Here is a 22,873-nt window from a genome sequence, read left to right on the forward strand (position 1 = left end):
CACCTGGGACGGTAGGCAACCATCTGACTCAGACCAATTAAATGACCATGCACTGCTACGTCTACTATGGTCCTTTTACAGTAGATGCAAGACGAGCTCTGGGCCTTACAGAGAAGCCAGGCAAAGAAGACCGAGAAGAATGGGGTAAACAAACATGGCAACAGGCATTGGTGGGAATGCTCTCTGCGCAGCTTGGTTGGGAGGCTATATGGATGCCCTAGGGCTGCCATAACAAAATTGCACAAACAAGGAGGCTTAGAACAACAGAAACCTACCATCACATCATTCTGGAAGCTCGAAGTTCAAAATCAGAGCCACGCTCCCTCTGAAGGCTCCAGGGAGGAATGCTTCCTGGCCTCTTCCTATCTTCTGGTGGTTTGCTGGCAACCTTTGGCTTTCTTGGCTGCAGCTGCACAACTCCAGTCTCTGCCTCTGTCTTCGGGTGCCGTTCTCCCTGTGTTCCTGTCTCTTCACATGGCCTCCTCTTTACGTAGACATCAGTCATTGTATCAGGGACTCATCCTCCTCCCATATGACTTCGTCTTAACTCATGATATCTACAGTGACCATATTTCCAAATGAGGTCACCTCCTGAGGTACTGGGAGCTAAGACCTTAACCTATCTTTTTTGAGGGGACACAATTCAACCCGCAACAGGGACCTTTAACTCACACGTATACTAGATGTACATGTATTTAGTGTCTACTGTGTGCCTGGTGTGTGATAATTTTCCCAATTTTTTTCTCTTAATTGAGCACTGATTATGTGCATGGCAGACATTGTCTCATTTCAGTCTTTAACAACTTTATGAAGTTGGTACTATTATAATCCTCATTTTACATATGAGGAGACTGAGGCTTAGACTGGTGGGAACCCAAGCTCAGGCAGTCAGACGACCCCAGGACCTGCATGCTGAGCCCCGAGCTGAGCCTTGCCAAACCCAACATGGTACTGGGACATGTAGCGACAGGAGCCAGGGAACATTCAGGGAGCCCTCTGGCCAAAGTCACCATCCTAGAATGGCCCATAGAAAAGGCTTAGGAGGAAGCATTGCACTGCAGATAAGGAGGTTTCTGAAACTGGGCATCCAGAAGAAGGGAATCGAAACTGGAAGATGGAAAGTGTGGGGAAGTGTTAGTATGAGGGGACAGGAGATAGGCATGGTTTCATCGTGACATCTTATCAGGTCCCACTGGATGCTTCCAGGGTGTTGTTCGGTCGCCCCTATGGATGGCCGCTTCTGCATCTTGCTGGGGCTCCTCATGGATGTGGTACCCAACTGTGGCCTCCTCCTTATGGCTCCCAAGGAGGAGAAGGACCACCCATCCTACTGCCTCTCCTGCCTCACTTCAAGGCCTGCCTTTGAGCCATATGGCCCCAGGCCTCAAGAACTTGCTTCCTTTCTCAAGGTACTGAAAGCTTTCAGAGGAAGTTACAGTTACAGTCTTAAAACAGATTGTAAATTCTTTATTTGGGGACTAATCTTGTCAGGCTGCTCGACCCTGGTGTTGACTGCTTTTCTAACCTGACATCAGTTAATCCCCACTGCTCAGAAGTTTATCCCTTTGAGAACAAGATGAAAAGTGGTTTTGTGAGGCAATATTTAAAGGCCTACAAACAAACACGCCTTTGCCTCTGCTTCTGCAATTTCTATTTCTGGAAAGGGTTCAAAAACCTGTTTGTGTGAATGAATGTGAAGAACTTTTTATGGCCGATCTTGCGAGATGATACTTTTGATGAATAATGTAGAAGTGTTTATACGTTAAAGCAGAAGGCACATTGTGTAAGTATGTGTGTTTGTCAAATACAGCAGAGGCAAAGGGCAGGTGGCAGTTAGTATGGGAACTTCAAAGGCTGTGGAAATGCTGAAAGAGATCCTCTCATTGGGAAATATCAGGAGAAATAGGCCTTCAAGGAGGTCCTCAGGAAGAACTGATATATATTATCAGTTATTACATTCCAGGCTCATTGGAACTGAACTCTGAGATTTAATAAATAGCGTATTCCCTCGCCCTCCCCACACAGCAATCCATCATGGTATCAATAGTTCTGTTTTACAGAAAAGAAAACTGAGGCTCTGAGAGGTTAAGTAATTTACTGAAAGTCCTATAATTACTAAGCAGTAAAGACTGACATGTAAACCCACATGTGATTTCCAACAGGGTCGTCCAGCACCCACTGGAAGCCATGTACTTATAGAGCAGAGACAAATAGGCTACATCTCATTGCTGGAATGACTATCCTGTTTTTGGTTGCCAGGTAGGTTGTGTTTATTTCATCTGTCAGAGTTCAGCTCAGAAACCTCTGCTTCCAGGGAGGCTTCCTGGACTAGACAAAACAAAAGAACAGACTTACAGAATTAAAATGTTAGCACTCATTCAAACCTTATAGATCCTTTTATTCACTGGCTTTCAACTATGGTTTGAGGAATCCTAGAGGTTCTACTAAGTGTCCTTAGGAGTCAGTAGGGTAGGTGGCTGTGAATGAGTGAACAGTTGCCTAAGGACTGGGGATTCAGACCCCCATACAAGGCTACAGCGCTTTATAGGTACTTGTTACATGTTTACACTTTACATGTTGAGTTTCTTTCACAAAATTTCACTTGAAAAGGAGTTCTGCAGCTGAGAGTAAAAAAATATTAATGAATGTTGATGTTTAAAATGCACCATTATTGTCCAATGTTCTCTTTTTATAGATAGAAAAGCAGAAACACAGAGAAAGTAAGTAAGTTCCTTGTTTAAGGTCACAAGGATAGATAGTATCAGAACTAAACCTGGAACTCAGGTCTCTGAGTTCCAATCCAATATTCCTACTAACAATCCATTTTTTATCTTGACTCTTAGATCCAGCCAGATCCTGACACTTCCTGACATAAGCAGATATATGCACATGTGTATAGGTATATGACATGAAAAATACATAGAAAGATCATACAGTTGTATATATTTAATCAGCTCCTGTGAACCAAGCTGCAAATTCATCGATAGCTTGGAACACATCATTTCTCAACTGTATGACTGTCATTGCCCGTGAGAACTCTAGCTCAGGAACACCCTAGAACAGGAACTATCTCCTGTGAATGTTTATGTTCCCAGTACCTAACAAGATTCTAGGCACATAGTGGATCTTCAAGAAATGTTTCGAAAATGAATAAGTAAACCTGACAATGAGTCCTTAAGTCTCTGCTTAAATAATTCCAGTGACAATGAACTAATTATCTATAAAACAACTGATGCTTTCCTTGGGTAGTTTCAGAAGTTGTGCTGAGTCCAAATCTATGCCCCACAGATTAACTATTAACAAACCAAATCCAACACTGTAAAAAAATGATAATACATTATGATCAAATTGGATTTATTGCTTAAATGCAAAGTTGGCTTAATATTTTAATATCTGTAATATCATTCATTTCATTGACAGACCAAAGGGGAAAAAAAATAACATCCCTTGATCCAGAAAAGCATTGAAAATAAAAATTCTCATTATTGATAAAACTCTCAATAAATTAAGAATAGAATTAAACATCACTAAACAGGCAAAGGCTATCTACAAAAGGATAGCTGTACAAAAAACATCACCTTACATGGGAAAACATTACAAACATCCCTCTTTAATATCTGGAACAAGACAAAGGTGCCCACTTTCAAATCTATCCAATATTTTTGCAAGACAGAGAGCTAGCATATTACAGAACTCAAAAGACATTAATATTTGAAGAAAAGTGTAAAACTATGTTTATTTAAAGATGCAGTTAACGACATAGAAAATCCTAGAGATCAATGGAAAATCTAGAATTAACAAGCTAATTTAGCAAGGTTGTGGGATATAAATCCAATGCACACACACACACACACAAACTATTTCTTTGTACTAACAATAAATATTTAGAAAATAAAAAATTTAAAATAATGTCATTTATAACAGCACAAAATATACTTGGAAACAAAATTTATAAAAAAAAATCTGTAAGACTAAAAGCCTATAGACTAAATATGAAAACACTGATGAGAAAAATCAAAAGACAATATGCTATATTCATGGATTGGAAGCCTCGATACTGTTAATGTGTCAGTTCTCCCCAAACTGATCTACAATTCACAATCCCAATCAAAATTCCAGCAGGGTTTTTCAGAAATCAATAAGCTGATTATAAAACTTATGCAAAAATACCAAGGATCTAGAATAGCTGAAAATATTTTTAAAAAGAAGACAAATATTTCAATTTCTTTAAATGGGTAAAATACTTGAACAGACACTTCCAAAGAAGATATACAAATGTCCAATAAGTGCAAAGAAAAAATAGATGGTCACATCATTACTCATCAGGAAAATGCAAATTAAAGCTATAATTAGATATGATTTCACATTCACTAGAGTGACTAAAAATAGAAAGATAAAAGGCAAAACTAATCTATAATAAAAGAAAGCAAAATAATAACTTCTTAGAGCTGGGGGTGAGGGATTGACATATGTAAAGGGGACATATGATTTTAACTTTTTGGGCTGATGAAAATGCTCTGTATCTTGATTATTACATGTATGTATACATTTGTGAAAACTCATCAAAACCGTTCACCTAAATGGATGCATTTTACTGTATATAATACACTGCATTAAAGTTGTTTAAAAAAATGCCAAATTGACCATACCAAGTGTTGGATATAAAATAACTGAAAGACTCCTACTTTGTTGGTGGAATAACTGCCTTGAAAAACCTTTTTTTATTATCGTTATAAAACTAAACCTAAAGATACTCTGACTCAGCAAGACCACTCCCAGGTATTTATCTACAAAATTTTAAAATAGCCATCTTCAAAAATACTTGCTCCAGATTAGAAACAACTCAAAAGTTCATCAACAGATGAATGAGTAAACAGTGATATAGTCGTTCAATGAAATACTACTCAGTGATAAAAGTGCACCAGTAGCAAATACACAGAATTATGAATTAATCTCACAGTAATTAATACTGAGTAAAAGAAGTTAAACAGAAAGAGTATGTATGATATGATTTCCTTTATATGAAGTTTTAGAACTAGCAAATGATTTATGGTTATGGAGCTGAAATTAGGGGTGGCCAGGCACAGGAACAAGGGATAGTAGATGCAAATGGGCAGGACACTTTACCCTGAATAGAAATGACAGTCTCTTCAGCAAATGTTATTGGGAAAACTGGACAGCAGCAGGTAAATCAATGAAGCTAGAACACTCCCTTACATCATACACAAAAATAAACTCAAAATGGATCAAAGACTTAAACATAAGACAAGATACAATAAACCTCCTAGAAGAAAATACAGGCAAAACATTATCTCACATACATCTCAAAAATGTTCTCCTAGGGCAGTCTACCCAAGCAATTGACATAAAAGCAAGAATAAACAAATAGGACCTAATGAAACTTACAAGCTTCTGCACAGCAAAGGAAACCAGAAGTAAAATAAAATGACAACCTATGGAATGGGAGAAAAAATTTTCAAACGATGAAACCAACAAAGGCTTGATCTCCAGAATACATAAGCAGCTCATACAACATAATAAGAAAAAAACAAACAACCCAATCCAAAAATAGGCAGCAATTCTCCAAGGAAGAAATACAAATGATCAATAGGCACATGAAAAAATGCTCTTTATCTTGATTGGAGTGATGATTACATAGGTATCTTCATTTGTCAAAGCTATACACCTAAAATATGTGCATTTTATTGTATATAAATTATAATAAAAAAAGTGGAATGAAAATATACTAGAAAGTAGGAAAAATACTGCCATTATCTGAAAATGCCATAAAGGAATCCACTGGTAAATAGTTAGAAATAAAAGAAAATATTAGCAAGATGACTGCATAATAGATCAAGTTTCAAAAGTTAACTCCATTCTTTACAACAAATAATTGGAAAACTGGTTTTTTGAAAGATCTTTTTTAATAATAATAATGTCCTTAAAGTACCTGAGAATTATGTTAACTTAAGATGTGCAAGACCTGTACACAGGAATTTCTCAAAATTTCCAGAAAGATGACATTGAAGATCTAAATAAATGCTGTGTTTATGAGTAGAAAAACTTAACACTATAAAAATGTCCAATCTTCCTTAATCGATCAATAATTCAAGGTAATTCCAATCAAAATTCCAACAGAAGTTTTTATGAAACTTAACAGAGTTATTTTAAGATGGTAGTACAATAAGACAAGAAAAAGAGTGAGGGAGGAGGTACTTACCATGACAAATATCAAGACTTGTTGTGAAGCCAGGATAATCAAAACAGTGTGGTATTGGCAGAGGATAGACTAGCTGACCAGTGGGACAAAAACAGAGCCCTGGAACAGATCCATGCATATATGGGATTTTGATATATGATGGAGTGGCAGCACAGATCAGGAAGGGATGGAGGGACCACTCAATAAATGGGAAAAGTGGTCATCCACATTGCAGAAAAAAATTGAATCCTTACCCTACACCACTTGCAAAAATTGGGTCCAGATGATTGAAGGACTTAGATGTCAAAAGTGAAATTTTAAAGTTTCAGATAAGTCAGTATCTTCCTGACCTTGGGAGTGGAAGAAGGATTTCTTAGGCAAGACACAAAAATCCTAAACTTTAAAAGGAAACATAGACCACATTCAAATAAAACATTTCAACTTATAAAGGAAATTTTAAAAAGTGGGAGGACAAGTCACCCAATGAGAGAAGATATTCACCACATATTTAGCTAGCACAGGATTATTTCCCAGAGCAGACAAAAATATTAAGGAAAAGACAAATAATCCATTGGAAAATGGATGATATACAAATATTTCACAGCAAAAAAATACAAGTGGACATTTAACATATGAGGAGATGGTCACCATCACTGACAACCAGGGAGCTACAAATCAATACCACAACGAGCAAAAACAAGAAGGTGGAAACTACCGAGGCTGGATGAACAGGCTCTCGGAAACACTGCAGATGGCAGTGGGAGTTGGCACTGTCACATAAAACTGAATACTCATATTCCTCATGAACCAAGAGTGCCTCCCCTGGGCATACAAGAGAAAAACTTGCACATGTGCCCCAAACAAGAATGTGTAGTACCCTTCTTAGCAACACCTGTTCATGTAACAACAAAAAAAACTGAAAACAATCCTAAGAATAGATAACCTGTCTATTCACACAATTGCATGTGATAGAGCAAGAGAAATGAGTGAACTCCAGCTACGTGTGACAATATGGATAAATGTTTCAACAAATGTTGAGGGATAAAAGCAAGTCTAAAAACACTAGATTAAGTAAGATGCCCTTTTAAAAAACTTGTAAAAACAAGCATAATGAAACAACTTTTTGTTCAGCATACACAGACATGGGATGTATACACATACACGTATATACACACCTACACATATCTCTACACATGTGTTGATATACATATGTCTGTACATATATGTATATGTGATACATATATCAACACATGAGTTGGTATACCCATATGTATGATATACAAATATATGCACCGATATATATGATAAAACTATAAAACAAAGCAAAGGAATGATAAAGTTATTCGGAATAATGGTTACGTTGATTGGAGGAGGCAGGAACTTGGCAGAGGGGCTGAGCACATAGGTGACGTTCTGTTCTTGGGTTGCTGTGATGGGTAGAATAATGGGCCCCCTCCCAAGACATCCATGTCCTAATCCCCAGCACCTGTGAATTTGCTACCTTATGTTGCAAAAGGAACTTTGCAGGTGATGAAGTTATAAGGACACGGCGGTGGGGAGATGATCCTGGATGGTCCAGGTAAGCCTGCTGTGATCACAGGGGTCCTTAAATGTGAAACGGGGAGGGAGCAGGGTCAGAGTCAGGGTGATGTGACACGAGTGCTTGTGGCCTTGGAAATGGAAGAGGCCACGAGCTAAGGATCGTGTGCAGCCCTAGAAGCTGGAAAAGGGCAAGGAAACAGATTACTCCCTAGAGCCTAGAGCTTCCAGAAAGAAACAGCCTTGCCAACACCTTGATTTTCGCTCAGTGAGACTCATTTCAAATTTCAAATTCTAACTTCCAGAACCGCAAGGTGAAAAAATCTGTTCTTTAACCCACTAAGTTTGTGGTAAGTTAGCAACAATACAACAGCAATAGGAAATAAATACAGTGACCGTGATATTGCTAAATTCAACAAATAAATAAAAGAAAGCCACTAAGGGACCAAAGACAACAGGGGGTTATGTACTGAAGATTATAATTAGTCCACTTCTGTCCAACCTTAAGTCCAAAAATAATCTTTTAACATTTGCATATGTAATTTTAAATTTAGAAAAGTGGTGCATACCCAAAGTGCCTAACTTCTCTAAGGAATTTCTCCTGGAGATGTCAGCTGAGAGCATCTGAACCTTCAGGGGTTGGGGAAGGGCATGAAATGAGACTGCGATTTTTAGTTTTGGCTCATCCACTATTACCAGGGAAGTCTCATGGTCCAAGTGTCAAGATGATTAAACTCGATTGGTGGTCTTCAAACTCACTTAGCAGCAAAACCCTTTCCTCACAAGTGGAATCCCAGTGATAAATGCCAAGCTACTCTTCTTGCCACAAAGGTGGAGGGGGAGCTGGACCAGCCTAGGGGCCAGAGGGCAGAGCAGCAATGGTACCAGCCAGCAGGGGAGGGGAGTGACCTTCAAATGCAAGGGGCTAGAAGAGTAGATCAGCCTTCCAGGAAGGACTGACCACTGTAGGGCAGGGCCGGTTCCTATCATCACTATCAGTAGCAGTCAGTTTTTGCTGAGTAACAAACAACTACAAAGTCTCAATGGCTAACAGAAGCACACGTATATTTTCCTCTCACATGGGTCTGTAGATCAGCTGGATCGGCCCTGCAGATCTGTCCCATGTGTCTTCATTCTGGAACCATGATCTTCTCTCAGCAAACCACAAGTGCACAAAGGGGCCAGCCAAGTCAGGGCCATGCAGCAACACACCTGATGCTCCAGCATGTCACCTGGCCAGCTCACCTGGTCCAGCCCAACATCAATGGAACAGGGAAGTGATCTCCTGCCAACTCCATTGGGAAGGATGCAAAGCCCGGTGGCCATGGACCTGGGGGAGGATTGTACAGTCATGGACACTGTCCCTGGGGTTCTTATAAAGAGAGTTCCAGTCTGCACTGCAGGACACAGCAGATCTTCCCAGAAGTGGCCTCCCCACCACTGTCAGACTGTTGGCAAGTATTGAAAACATCCAGAGAGATGGTATCCAAGAAAATTAGTCTCTTTAATTAAATTTAGGAAATTTAATCTATTGAAATTTCTTTTTTTCACCTCTTGGGGGATATGAGTTCCTTGTTGTGTATAGTGGCTGTTCCAGAAAAAATGCTTGCTGTCTGAACCGCCCCCTTCCTGAAGGCAGGCGTCCACTTGGGGCAAAACATCCTTTGAGGCCTAAATTCTCCCAAGTCACACTAGAGCTATCCTTGGAGATCATTTTAGCCTAAATTCTGTCCCTCCAAAAAGTCATATATTGAAGTCCTAACCCCCAGGACCTCAGAAGAGGACTCTATTTGGAGATAGGACCTGTAGTGTGGCAATTAAGCTGAAATGAGGCCATTAGGGTGGGTCCTAATCCAATCTGACTGGGAAGAAAAGGAAATCTGAGCACACAAAGATACACCAGGGGTTCACGAGTATAAAGAAAAGCAGCGAAAGGACCCAGCCAGAAGGCAGCCACCTGCAAGCCAAGGAGAGAGGCCCCAGAAGGAACCAGCCCCGCTGACCCCTTGATCTTGGACGTCCAGCCTCCAGAACTCTGAGAAACAGATCTCTGTTTGTTTAAGCCCCTGATTCTGTGGTATGTGTTGTGGCAGCCCTAGAAAATGAATACAATGATGATTAGCACTTTGTAAAGGGGGCGTCTTCGCCCCTCCCACCTCACCTGCCAGATGGAATCACATTATCATGCATACAATAGCAGGCACACCATGCTCTGCGGCCGGAGATGCCGCAGGTGGGCGTTGAAGCCCCTCTGAGCCTTTCAATCCTCCTACCTCCTTTAGCCTCTAGTTCCCTGAGTGTCTGCATCTACTGGATCCCGGTGCTCTCCCTCTCTCTCCTCCCCGCCCCACCCCCAGGCTTCCCCAATTACGTGATGGACATGCCTTTCCTTTCTGTCTTGGGTGGGGCTGGCTCCCTAAGTGGCATCACCACGGCCTCAGGCACTAGGTTTGCCCCGCCTCCCATCTGCATGGCCGTGGACTCACCGTTCTGCTTAGAGCATCACAAACCAACAACGCCAGAGCTGCCTCTAAAGAGGAGAGCATTAAGAGGAAAGGGCCGGGCGGGCTCTTGACTGTCCCCCTAGACAAGCACGTAGCCCCTGTTCCCCAAAGCCCAGATCTATGGCAAGGCCAGCTGCAGCCACGTGTCCACTGCCCAGATGGGGAGAGAGGCAGTGTGGCCCCACAGCCTTGTCTTGCGCCTGGAAATTAAGGCTGTGGTGGACAGCAGCCTGCCCTGCGCCCTGTGTGCGCCCCTTGGGTTGAAAGGATCAGAAGGTTTCGAAGTTCCTGTCCTCTGAGCTAAACTCCGCACAAGTGACAATTTTAGCACAAAGAAGGCAGAAAGCAGTGGTGAGAGAGAGGAAAGCCATGGGTTGCCTCCAATTTCCCTTGATCCGAATTGCTTTTTCAGGCCCTCATGCTGAGATTACGCTTTTGTTTTTTGAGCCTCTGGCTTTGAATGGAGCTCTCTGGCCTCTCACAAGGGACCGGAGAGGGAAGAATGAAGCCAACGTCAATGGCCGGGTTGATAATCTTACCACCATTGACTGGAAGAGCTCACCACCAGGGCCTCTGCGTCGCACTAATCTGTTGTGTCAATGCATATTATTAGCCGCCTTTAATTGATGGATTATTGACAGAGCGAGCAAGGGGTGAGTGCTGACAGTCTGCAGTGTGAGGGCCTATTTAGGGAGATTTAATCTGCAAATGATAGACAGGGTGGAGGATACTGGCCCCTCCAAAGCCCTTACGTGGTACTGGGTCAGGGCCAGGAGAACCAGCCTGAAGATGGCCCTGTTTCCTCCTACTCAGCTGGACCAGTCCTTTCAAGGCTGAGCACTCCGTGTTCCTCCCAGACCCACCCTCGGGCCTCCAGCGCGTGCTGCTCTCATGCCTGCAGCCTATGCTCTCAGCCTTTCATATCTTAAATTCTACTATTATTAGGCAGGAGGGGAGGGAGAGGAAGAGCTGGGGCAGAGGAAATCTAACCACTGGTATTATAACTAGTATTTTTTTAATCTGGTGAGGCTCAGGAACTGGTCCCCAGCTAAGGGCCAGGAGCAGGTGAGGATTTACAAGTCGTTTTTCCTTTTGGCCTTTTGTATTTTCCATACCTGCTGGATGGCTTCCCTGGAGCCTTTCTGGGAGAGGACAGCCTCCCCTACAGTTGCATCGTCTGGCTCTGGGAACCAGGCAAGAGCAAGGAATAGAGGGGAGGCAGATTCTGAAGGAAGAGGCCCAGCAAGGAACCCCTCTACTGATGCACAGAGAATTTGCCTCAGAGCAACTCTGGGTACCAGTCTCTCATGGAAACTCCAAAGAGGAAAAGCTGATGGGATAATGTGGCACATTTACAAGTGGACGTGGGGACTGAGGGAGAGGCAATTCTGTGTGATTCTTTATTTAAAGACCCACAGCCTGGCTTTTGTTTGACTCTTTGTGCGGGATGCTTTTTACTTAAATATTCAGGTCTTTCTCCTCTGTTTCTAAAATGCATATGGGCAGAGATGGGACACTGCTGTCATATCAGAGAATAGTTCGGCAGGCCCACTGGAGGGTTTTCCTCATTCCAGGGCTCAGCAAAGCAGATTCTTTGTCCTCCAGCTGGATGGATCATTACACAGAGATGGAGTAAAACATAAGTAAGCTTGGAAGTTGTCTCCCTTCCTCTTGAGACCCAGGGGGCAAGAAAACAGACAAGCCCAGCCAAGGAAGGCAGTTAGGGTTAGAGTTCTCCCTCACTATGATCAGATCACACTCATACTACTGGTGGGACCAAGGACACAGTGTTGCCCGAGAGCTTGGTTCTTAGAGAGAGTGGTCCTTTGACAGCCAGCTGAGAAAGGGCAACACAGCCATCAGGGGGTCCCTGCAGTGCAGCAACAGCACAGGCCAGGTGAGGCTTGTTCCCTCGGGCTGTCCCACTGGCTCTTTTCTTACAGAGTCAGTAGGTCCTGACTGTGTGTGTGTGTGTGTGTGTGTGTGTGTGTGTGTGTGTGTGTGTGTTGGGGAGGGGAGGGTCACCTAGTCGCACCAAGGGTGACCACATTTAAGAGTGTCTCAGTGTGCTCTTCTTTCATCCTTCAGGCTTCCTGGGCAGCTAGACCAGAGCTGGAGACCAGGCATCTCCTAGTTTTATGGGAATGAACAGAGCAGTGGAGTTCAAGTCCTCCTCAAGTACGTCAAGGTGGCCAGGCATTCAAGGATTGGAGCATCCCAGCCAATAAAGCACGTCAACCCCTTTAAAATACACAGCTAAAATCAACTTCCATTTCAAACAGCACTGGCACCTAAAATCAGTCTAGAGTATAACCTGGCTTTGTGTTGGCCCATTTTGCAGTAGAAGACCGCGAACTTCGATCACCCTGAAAAGATAATGCGCTGGCCAAAGAGGGTCTGTTAAAAGCAATGCTTACTTGGAGAGACCAAGGATGGGGATTGCTCCAGCTGTATGCAGCTGGGAGCATGTTAGCTTGCAAGGAGGTCTTTGCTGAGCTATGTTACCTCTCCTGAGATTGCTAGTCAGGAACCAATGTACCAGCTCGTATCCTTATGAAAAGCTAGGGGCTCCTGGACTGATGTCCTAGTTTTGGGCAAACTTACTCTTAGAAGATGGGAATCTGAGAATCAACTATTATACAATTCAAGCCAAGGCATTTAATCTCGCCAGATTCTAGTTGCTTCTATAATAAACTGAGAATTTGAATATATTCATGGGCATGTCAACAAAGCAGTTTACCCATGGTTAATCAGTTATAAAGTGTTTTACAAAGAGTAAGGAAATTGCTCACTGTGCAAACTTAGGGCTCTAAAAAAGTACATTTAGGAAAAAGGAAGGACAACAGAGGCTCTGTAAAGGCAGGTCTAATTTCTGATTTGTTCCCGATGGTATCCTTAATGTCTGGTATGGAAAAGTTGCATAGTAAAATATTTGCTGAATGAATGAAGAAAGTCGCAGAAGAAGCAACGGGCCCACATTATGTGGACCGCCTTTCCGTTGGTGCCAAATGTTTCTCTTTTCCTTTCCTTGAGCCTTTCAGGGTTTGCCTGTTGCCAGGATCTTTCTGGAAACTTCCACTCAAACAAATGGTTCCTTTTAAATGCCACCATTTCTGAAGATCATGGAGCCTCAGGAAGGCCAAGCTCAGAGGCCGGTCCTTGTCAGGAAGAAGCGCAATTCTCTCCCAAGAAGTGCAGTGGAGCTTGGTGACTGACGCCCTTACCTGAACCATGAGGCCCCCGAGTCCCTGCTTTGGCCTCTGTCCCTGCTCCCAGCCCTAAGGCGACCCCATTTCAGTCTCACCACTCATATCCAAGAAATGGTCAGGGAAACTTAAAAGCAGGAGGGTCCAAGGCCACTGCCCCACGTAGCTGGACCTGGCCCCTGCAGCGCTCAGCCCAGAGTTGCATCTGAGGATGCAAACCCACCCCCTTGATTCACTTGTAGCAAACCTAATGATGCCTGGACTCGTGCTCAGGTCTAGCTGCAGGTATCAAGTTGCCAGGCTGTGGCACTTAGGGGCAAAAGTTCAGCCAAAAAACAGCTTCTAAGAGAACACCAAATTCTTCCCTGGAACTAAATGGAAGACTTATTGGCAATTTCAGGATTGAGGCACATTCAACAAGGCACCCAAATGGGAAGTTGAAAAAGTTAGGAATATTTGCGATCAGAAGCAGAAGGACACCACTCTCCCCATCTAAAAAGAAAGAGCAGCTGGGTTCACTCACCTGGGACAAGATGAACCCAATAAGAAATGCATCCCCTCGTGATGGAACTGTTAGCTGTCTTGATCGTGGAGGCGGCTACGTCTATCAAAATTCATCATATGGTGCATCTGAAATACGTGTAGTTTATATGCAGGAATTATACAACAATAAAAGTGTTAAAAAAAAAAAAAAAAAAGAAAGAAAGAAAGAAATGCATCCTCTCAAGCAAGTTAGGGAAACCAAACCACATGAGGTTGTGGAAACACCTCTGATGCAGGAGAGTCAGAATTTGTGGTCCTAGATCATTCCATGATCAATTAGCCATCGGATCTTGAGCAAGACAATTCACTTCTCATGTGCAAAATTAATGGGGGAAACTAGGTGACCTCAGCCATCCCTTAAACTTCTATTACTTCTTTCAAAGCTAATCAGACAATGAGGTTAATTTCCACATGGTTGGAGAGAAGGAAACTAACATCTCCTGGTACCTGTGCTGGGATTTTCCTGACTTCACTTTATGGAAGCCTGCAACATCGCTAAGGGATGGGTACCGCTCTCGCCATTCAGTGGATGAGATCTTAAATTAGTCAAGCAGTCAGGCTCAGGCTACGAGATAGCCAACGATAGGACAAAGTCTCAGTATCTGTTTCTAAAACCTCCCATTCCTCCCTGAGTCTGCGCTCCCTCACAAGTCACGTAAAGAACGTCAGTGTCCCTTCTTTGTAGTCCCGCCATGTTATTCCTCAGGAGAAATTCCTGTGCTGGACAACACTGTCTGCATGCCAAGCACTGAGCAGGACACAGAGGGGATGCCAGTACATAGAATCTGCGTTCCTGCTTCCCTGCTTGGGTGACAGGCTGGTGGTAAATGACATCTACTGAAAGTGGCTGCTGGGGTGAGACTGAAGGGTCATTCTGACATCTCCCAAGTCCCACTTTTCATCCTTAAGGGAACTATCCTCAGCCAGAAGAACCTGGGGGCTTTTGATTGCCTCATTTGGATATTTGTGGCAGTGTCATAACCCTCACTTCTTGTCATCTCTTTTCTTCCATCTCTGTAAATTCAGTTCTGCCTGGGGGTTGGGCTGGATGGGGGAAGTTGGAATTAAAACCTTTCCCTGTCTGCATGCGGGAGTCCGATGCAAAAATAATAAATCTCCATCCATTTATCTTCCATTTCCAATTCTAATCCATTGTTCTGAGAACAATCTGAGTGGTGTGCTTCCCCCGCGGTGTCATTTAAAATTGGGTTCTCACTTAGCTAACTTTGTACTGTTAGGAATGTTCCTGCAGCAGGCTTTTCAGCCTCGTCACTGGAACAGTTCTAATTTGGAGCTCAAACAGAGAAAGGAGTGGGTATTGCAGAAGTGTCAGCCAAGTTCCTCGTTTAATGGCTGTGGGCTGGCTGAGTAGTTGCAGATGTGAGTCCTTCAGTGCAGGCAACAGTGCTTGGATGTGAAGGCCTCCAAGCCCTGATGAGTTCAAAGTGAGTAAATTTAAACAAAATTGTGGCCAAAAAAATTCTTTTTTTGATGCTACGTTTTGGTGTCGAAGTCGCTACTTGATACCCAATATGGTAGTGCCAATGAATCTATTCAATCTAATCTTCATAATCATGGCATCTCTTAGGTCGAAAATTAATTGGATGAAGTTAAATATCCCCTTTTCAAGTCAACAAAATTGGTTTTTCTAGGGATTAAAAGATTAATGTGGTGTTAAGTCCCTAAAGAGGTTAAAATACTTTATTATTCATTACAAAGCACAAAGATTGGGCTGTTATTTTTTTTCTTATGTCACTGCCACTCATGTCATTAAAGGGAGAAAGACAGAGAACTGGTAATGACAATTTCAGAAGCTCTTAATGCTCTTCAAAATGCATGTCTTCCCTGCTTACAAAATCTTTCTGGGTAAAATAGCCTGAAATAGATGGAACTGAAGACTTTTATGGCCTGTTCCCAGTGCCAGATGCCCAGCGGGCAGGGATGATCTTTCAGTAAAATCATCGAAGCCATAAAATGTAGTATTTCATATTGACGTTCTCTCAGCTTCTGACCAAAAGATCACCACTTCCTGTCAACAAGTGAGAAGATATTTCCAGTTTGAATCAAAGGATGGAGAAAGCTGGGCTAGGCCATGTCACCACAGGGGCAGGCTCTTTTCAAATTGGGATTTACACTCTTTGTCCACCCCACATAAAAAAGGAGTGATTGCAGCTCTGTTTCCACCATAGTTCGCAATTTTGAGTTGGAAAAATCCCTAAATCCAATGCTGATCTTTAGGAAACCAAGGCACAGATCTATGATGTGACTTGCTCTTGGTCACTTAATTGTAAGTGACAAGGTGGCACTGGAATCCAGTTTCCCGACCCTGATGCCTCCCCACCCTCCCATTTAGTACTTTTGCAGCTTCTGCATTCTCCTACAGATGGAAGGCTTGCTTACCAAGGGCTCACAGATGAAAGATGGATATTGGAGGTCGGGACTCAGACTGAGACCAGAGCACATGTCCAAGGCCCTTGGGCCACACAATGACCATCCAAAACCTCAGCCCAGCAAGGCCCAGGTTCTGAGCTATCTGGATACACTAGTCACAGGCTCAGTCAACCTGGTTCCATCTTTCATTCAAATCCATCCCAGCAGCTCCTGGTCTTCTCTTGCGTGATATAAGACAAAGCAATTAATTCAAACATCATCAGAACAGTGCTATAAAGTTGTCTGCTGAAGAAAGACTAACGAGTCAATCTTAGAGTTGGGGTTGTTGGAATAACAATGTCATGTAACTTTAATAAAACTAAACAAACTAAAGAGGCCATGAGAGGTAACATATAAAATACCACCAGGTCAAAAGAGGGATTTCTGTTCAAGATGGGGAAGTGATTCCTGGGCGGGGGAGTGAATATAATAGTGGTATGTATGTAGTATATATAGCATGTGTGTGTTATATACATATAATACGATATATAGTATAAATAGAGCATATATGTTATATACTATTAATATACTGTTATGATATATTAACTGCAGTGTTGAATGTAAAAGGGAATAGCTTGTATAGTGAAATGAAGAAGAGGTCTGGAAAGAGCTGAGACAAGTGGGTTTTTTCTGGCCGGAAGCAGCAAGGGCTGAGCAGCATTCATGAAATAGGAAAGGGAGGGAAGGAGCTGGGACCTCTAATCCATGCAGAAGTAGCAGCAAGCCACCCAGCAAGAAGGCAGGCAGTCAGACAACTCTTCTGTACGGGCCTAAACATCAGAATCAGACAAACTGTGTATGGAGGTGCAAAGGGTGGCAGGAGACGGAGGCTGCCTGATGGAGCCCGCTGAGGAGGAAAGGTAGGTAGATAAATGCTCGTGTCGCTGGAGAGACCTCCACAGTAAGCCTGGCGTTCTTGACCAGGAAACCAAAGCAGGTTGATTTCACAGGTCCTATTTTAAATCAGTAATGATTGTGTTAATGACAACATCAGCTTGTATCTTCATGTGGCCCTTTTCTACTTCCTTGACGGACGCTTATACTATGGTCTTCCTTTTTCCCCAAACTCAATCCAGTAAAGCTGCAGCTGTATTGCTTTTCTGACTTTATGAAGATGGGAAACCTGAGGGCAAATGGTTCTAGGGCGGTCCAAAGCCACACATGCAGTCAGAGGCACCGTGCTGTGCCCTTGTACTTAGGTGGTCTTCTCAATGGGTGGTCCCATTTTGGATGCTGTCTGGTCTTTCTCTAGACCCTTTTGAAGAATCCTGAATGCCCAAGTCTATCTCTTTTATTTCTTTTGCAAAGTTCAAATTCCTTCTCTCAATTCCCTTCCCGGAAACACACTGGAGCCCCTCTCGATGCTTTATCTAGCAGATGCTTAATGAATCCTGATGGAACCGTGGATCCAATGGCCTTCCTGCTGGGGCACTTGCTTCATCATTCACAACTCCAGCAGGCCCTGAAGGCTGACCTCATGTCGTCAAGGGTTTGCCCTGAGTGTGGGATGGATTCTGGGGACCAGTGAAGCTAATGCTGTGACACTCGATACAGTGGAGCCGCTGACCAAAACGAGGCTGATGCCAACCTGGTAAGTAGCTCTGCCTTGAACCAGCCCCACTGCAAATAAGCTACTCGTGATAAGGAAATGTGTCATCCCTGGGCACTGTACCTTGAGGCACAATTCCCCAAGGGACTTCCAAGTTATTCTATGACCAGGGGAAGGGTATGATTGTCTGAATCCTTTTTAAGCCAAGGTGCATCCTTGGAGCAGTGATTCTGCTCCTGGATTTGGGAAAGAAAGGACAGAAACACGGCCAAGGGTCCAGCTCTCCTTCCCCTGGAACACAGCAAGGCCTGAATTCCATATTTTAGAAATATGAAGAGAAATTTCTGGCATATGGCGACTACAAGTCCCTAAGCCAAAGGCTCTCTGGTGGTTCAATGGGAAAAGCAGAGCCTGGCAGCCAGATCCCTCACCCTTTCTCTCAGTTCTCAAGGCTCAAGTCCTGTTCGGGGTCCAATCATCAGAATGTAATGTAGCTGGACATTATCTTAGTTTCCCACAGAAAAGCCTGTGCTGAGGTAAGATTTAAAGTTATGCCCTTAGCCTTTATAGAGGGTCGACAGGAGAAGCATTTGAGGAACTTTGCAGAACTACAGCACAAGACGGTGGCGATTATGCTACCAGTGTCCTTACGTAGCCTTGACAAAACAAATCCTCCTTCCACACGATGCCAGGAAAGTCTCTCTCCAACTTGTATTCCTTCTCTCTTCAGAGATTACTGACTGGATAACCAAGCATGCGTCCCTTTTCTTTTTTTTTTTTTCTTCTTTTCTTTTTGCCATCGTTTCTACTGAACTGGCACTAAATTCAACGCTCAGCTCCAATAATTGATTTTGTCCCTGTCTCTGCCCACACCTGCTTTTCTCAGCTTTCTTTTTATCTGCTTTTATCTTTTAATGGTCATCTTATGTATGTCTAATTTTGCAGGCTGCTCAAATCCTCCCCCCAGCCCTGCCCCACGCCACCCCCACCATTTAAGAAAAGAAGAAAGAATAGATGATTGATAGACAGAGATAGATAAATAGGAACAGATAAGTAGATCAAGCTAGCTTTGGGTGAATGGATGTAGGGGATGGGTGTATGGATAGATTGACTTGAGTTTCACCATTTCTGTCACACAATTGGCCCAAAATGGAATCAGGAGTCCAGAGCCAGCACTGTTATTGGCCCAAGATTTCCATTCAATCCAACTTAACAAAAATATATTGAATATCTATAACCTGAACACAAGTTTTTCCAGGATACAGTTGGTGTTCTGTTCATTAGTGTTTTTATCTAGCACAGTGCCACCATATAGTCGGTGCTCACAAAATGTTTGAATTCAATTAAACCAGAAACGTACTCTATCAGATGCAATACACAAGCCCAGAGTCCACCACATCCTTGGGGAGATATAATTCACAAACCTGAATAGATCACAGTGGCCATATAATCAATAGCCCCCTCCTCGACCATTCAGGCCAATGGCCTCAGATCCCGCTCATTCCTGCTGCAGGCCTTTCTCATGCTATTTCCCCATCCACAGTGCCCACCTTACTCCCACTCATTTAACCAGCTCCTACCAGCCTCTGAGACTTAAATCAAGCCTCACCACCATAAAACTTGTTTCCAGTTCCAGCCATCCCACACTGATTGCCCCTTCTCTGATCATCTGCTGCTCACGAGGCTTCTCAGAGACCTCCCATGGCCCATGACTCATCCAGCTCAACGTCCCATGGGCACCTCAACTTCAGTGTCCAAAGTGGAATGAACCTCCTCCTACTCCATCTACTGTGTAATCTGAGTTGGTGCATGTGTGTATGTGTGCAGGCCCTGTGATGAAACTACCAGAGAAGTGATCAGATCCCGGCTGCACCACTATGTTGGTATTGATCACTGGTCAGGATTCAATCAGAGAAGCAGAATCACTGGGATAATAAATAAAGAATAGAGATATACGATGTGCATGTCCATATATGTATGTGCATCTCTATATGTTTATGTAAAAGTTTTTAACAGAGATTTGACCTTACACAATCATGGGCACTGGCCTCCCTAAGATTAGTCTTTGCATCTGATGCTGGAGCATAAAGTCTGCAGGGCAGGCAGTTGGGAAGGGAGGATGAAGGTGCCAGCTATAGCTCATCACTCGCCATCTGCCTCTACAAGGATTAGGTCACTAGCCACTGCACTGCTGATTTTCAGCACACCCTGAAAGGAGTCCAGGATGGAGATCAGGAATGAGGCGCTGTGTGCTCTGGGAAAACTGCTGAACAGGCCTTCAGATAGTTAGATATTTTCAAGAGAAAACTGTATGAACCCAAATTCTCGGGTGTCCTCGCATCTAGGAAAGCGCTAAAATCATGAATGGAGACATCTGCTCTTGCGATCAGCAGGTCCTTTCCTGGGACCAGCAGGAACCCTCTGCCAAAATGTGTGCCTGACTGCTCGTACCCCATTCACCAAAATCACACAGATACCGACCTCTCCCTACCTCTTCAGAGCAGTTCCTCAGAGCTATCTGAGAGGCTGTCTCCTGGGCTATAGTCCTCATTTTGCCCCAAATAAAACTTGACTCACAACTCTCACGTTGTGCACTTTTTTCACTGTTTTTCAGTCAACAAGAGCAATAAAGTGCATCCCGCAAGTACAGCTGGAGCCTGGAGCCCCCAGGATGGACTAAGCCCACACCAGTTCTACTCTTCCTCCGACCCTAGTGTGTGGGTGTCTGGCAGAAGACGGAGCCCTTTGTAATGGACCTAAACACACATCTGCCCAGGAGTCAGGAAATTAGAGAAGGATTCAAGGGAAGGTGAAGTAGTTGCTGGTCCAACAACCACCTCCCACTGACGAGGTGAACCAGCAGGTCGGCGACAATGTGTGTGGGCTATGAAAGGGCCGTGTCTTCCCTCCTGCCCTCTAAATCTCCCACAAGACTCTCTCTTGTGGCCCACCTTAACCCAACATCTAAGAAAGAGAATTTTGAGAAATTCCCTTAATCCCAGTCAAATTGAAACATTGTGAAGCCACCACAACCATGTGTAGTCATAGTGGTTTTGAACCAGTGATGATTTTTGGAGCCTCAGTTTTCCCATCTGTAAAATGGCGATAAGATAGCACAGAATTCTCATGGGAATTAAATATAATTTTACCTCTTGAGTTCAGTGCCTGGCAAGGAATTAGTGCTCAATAAATATTGTCTATTAAGATTAATCTGGTTTCTCTTCTTATTTTCCTAGGTCCGTTGGTGGCCTTAAAATCTACCCCTTCATCTAAGCTAGTGTTTGAGTCCTAGTAGGAGGTAAGTTGGCTGAGATGTCATGAAGAGGCTCTGCCTTAACCAGGCAATTTCTGGAAGGCAGGTCTATTTCTGAGGAGCCTAAGGGGTCCTCAGTGTGCCAGGGTCAAGGAGCTACACATTCACCTGCCTGTCCATTCAAGGTCAGCATCATGCTCAGCCTGGGCCTTTGACCACAGCATCTCTACTGTCTCCTCAGCTCCCTGGACCACACACTTGAGCAAGGGCCTCGACCAGCCCCATGACAACCTTGGGGACTGGGCTTCTCTCCAGGATACATGGTGCTTGTTCTGGCTGGGACAGGTACCCTAGCAAGCCTCATGTGGCTGCATCTTGTCCTTGGCCTGGAGCACAAAGACCCCATGCTTTCTTTTTCCATCAGGGGAAAAGCAGAAAAAGAAGCCCAAATCACCCTAAAACCCCAGAGCTTGTGCAAAATGGGAAGCTCTGGTCTTTCCCCAGGGCTCCTGGTTACCCAGGAAGTAAGGTTAGTAAGGGCCTTAAAGGAGAAGGAGGCTCAGGTTTGCAGGTGACTGAGTTCCTCTAACTCAAGCCATGTTCAAAGTGAAAATGCAGAATTTTGTACTTTCCCTGCCCCCTAGAGAAACAAGATCTTTTTCGTCCACACTGTTTATATGAAACTAGAGCTTTTATCTGTTAATAATTCCTACTAGGAGAGTGAATAAAAGCTCAAGGAGGAACTGAAAAAAAAAAAAAAAAAACTAGGAGTCAGCCTTGAACTCTACCCTCCCTTTAACTTCTTACATCCAATCAATTACAAAGTGCAAAGCCCTGCCAATAATTTTCTTTTTAAGTCTCAGGTATGTCTCCCTCCTTCCATCCTTACTGTCACCACACTAGTTTAGAGCCTACAATGAAAGCTTCCTAACTTCAGTCCTCTGCCTCCAGTCATCCCCCTGCACATGATCATAATGGCCTATGTCAAAGTAAATTTGAAAAATAAAATAAAAAGGGAAGGGAAGGAAAGGGAAGAGGAGAGGAGAGGAGGGCCGAGGAGAGAAACAGGCAAATCTAACTCGTTACTCCCCAGTTTACGCCTGGTTCTTCCATTACTTTCAAGACCATCTTCCGTTATGTTTCCCTGGGGGCTCTCCCTGACCTAGACCCTGCCCCTTGTCCAGCCTCAATAAACAGGTTTAGACTAATCATGTCACAAGATCAGCATTGGTCTATGTGTGACCTTTCTGTATTTTCACTTATTTATCTGTAATAGAAACTCACACCCAACCAGGAACTGACATTGACAACACCATGCCTATCTGCTCCTCATCTGTACATCCTCCCACATGTGCCCACCTGTAAATCTACTTAGATAACATGATGCTGTGTCTATGCTGAGCCTCCCTCCTCACCCTACTTCCACACTCTGAGATTTTTTTTCCATTTTTTAAATTGGAGTATAGTTAATTTACAATGTTGTGTTAGTTTCAGGTGTACAGCAACGTGATTCAGTTGATTCTCAAAAGGATTCATGACCCCAAATGTTTTAGAGCCAGTCTGCATGGAAACGTGAGCCACTGGAAAGGCAGCTGCCCCTAATATATGCCCAGGAGTTGGGGAGTATGGTGGATGAAAAGCTAGAGACAG

This window comes from Camelus bactrianus, chromosome 5 (assembly GCF_048773025.1).
Source record: "Camelus bactrianus isolate YW-2024 breed Bactrian camel chromosome 5, ASM4877302v1, whole genome shotgun sequence".
Classification (NCBI taxonomy): Eukaryota; Metazoa; Chordata; class Mammalia; order Artiodactyla; family Camelidae; genus Camelus; species Camelus bactrianus.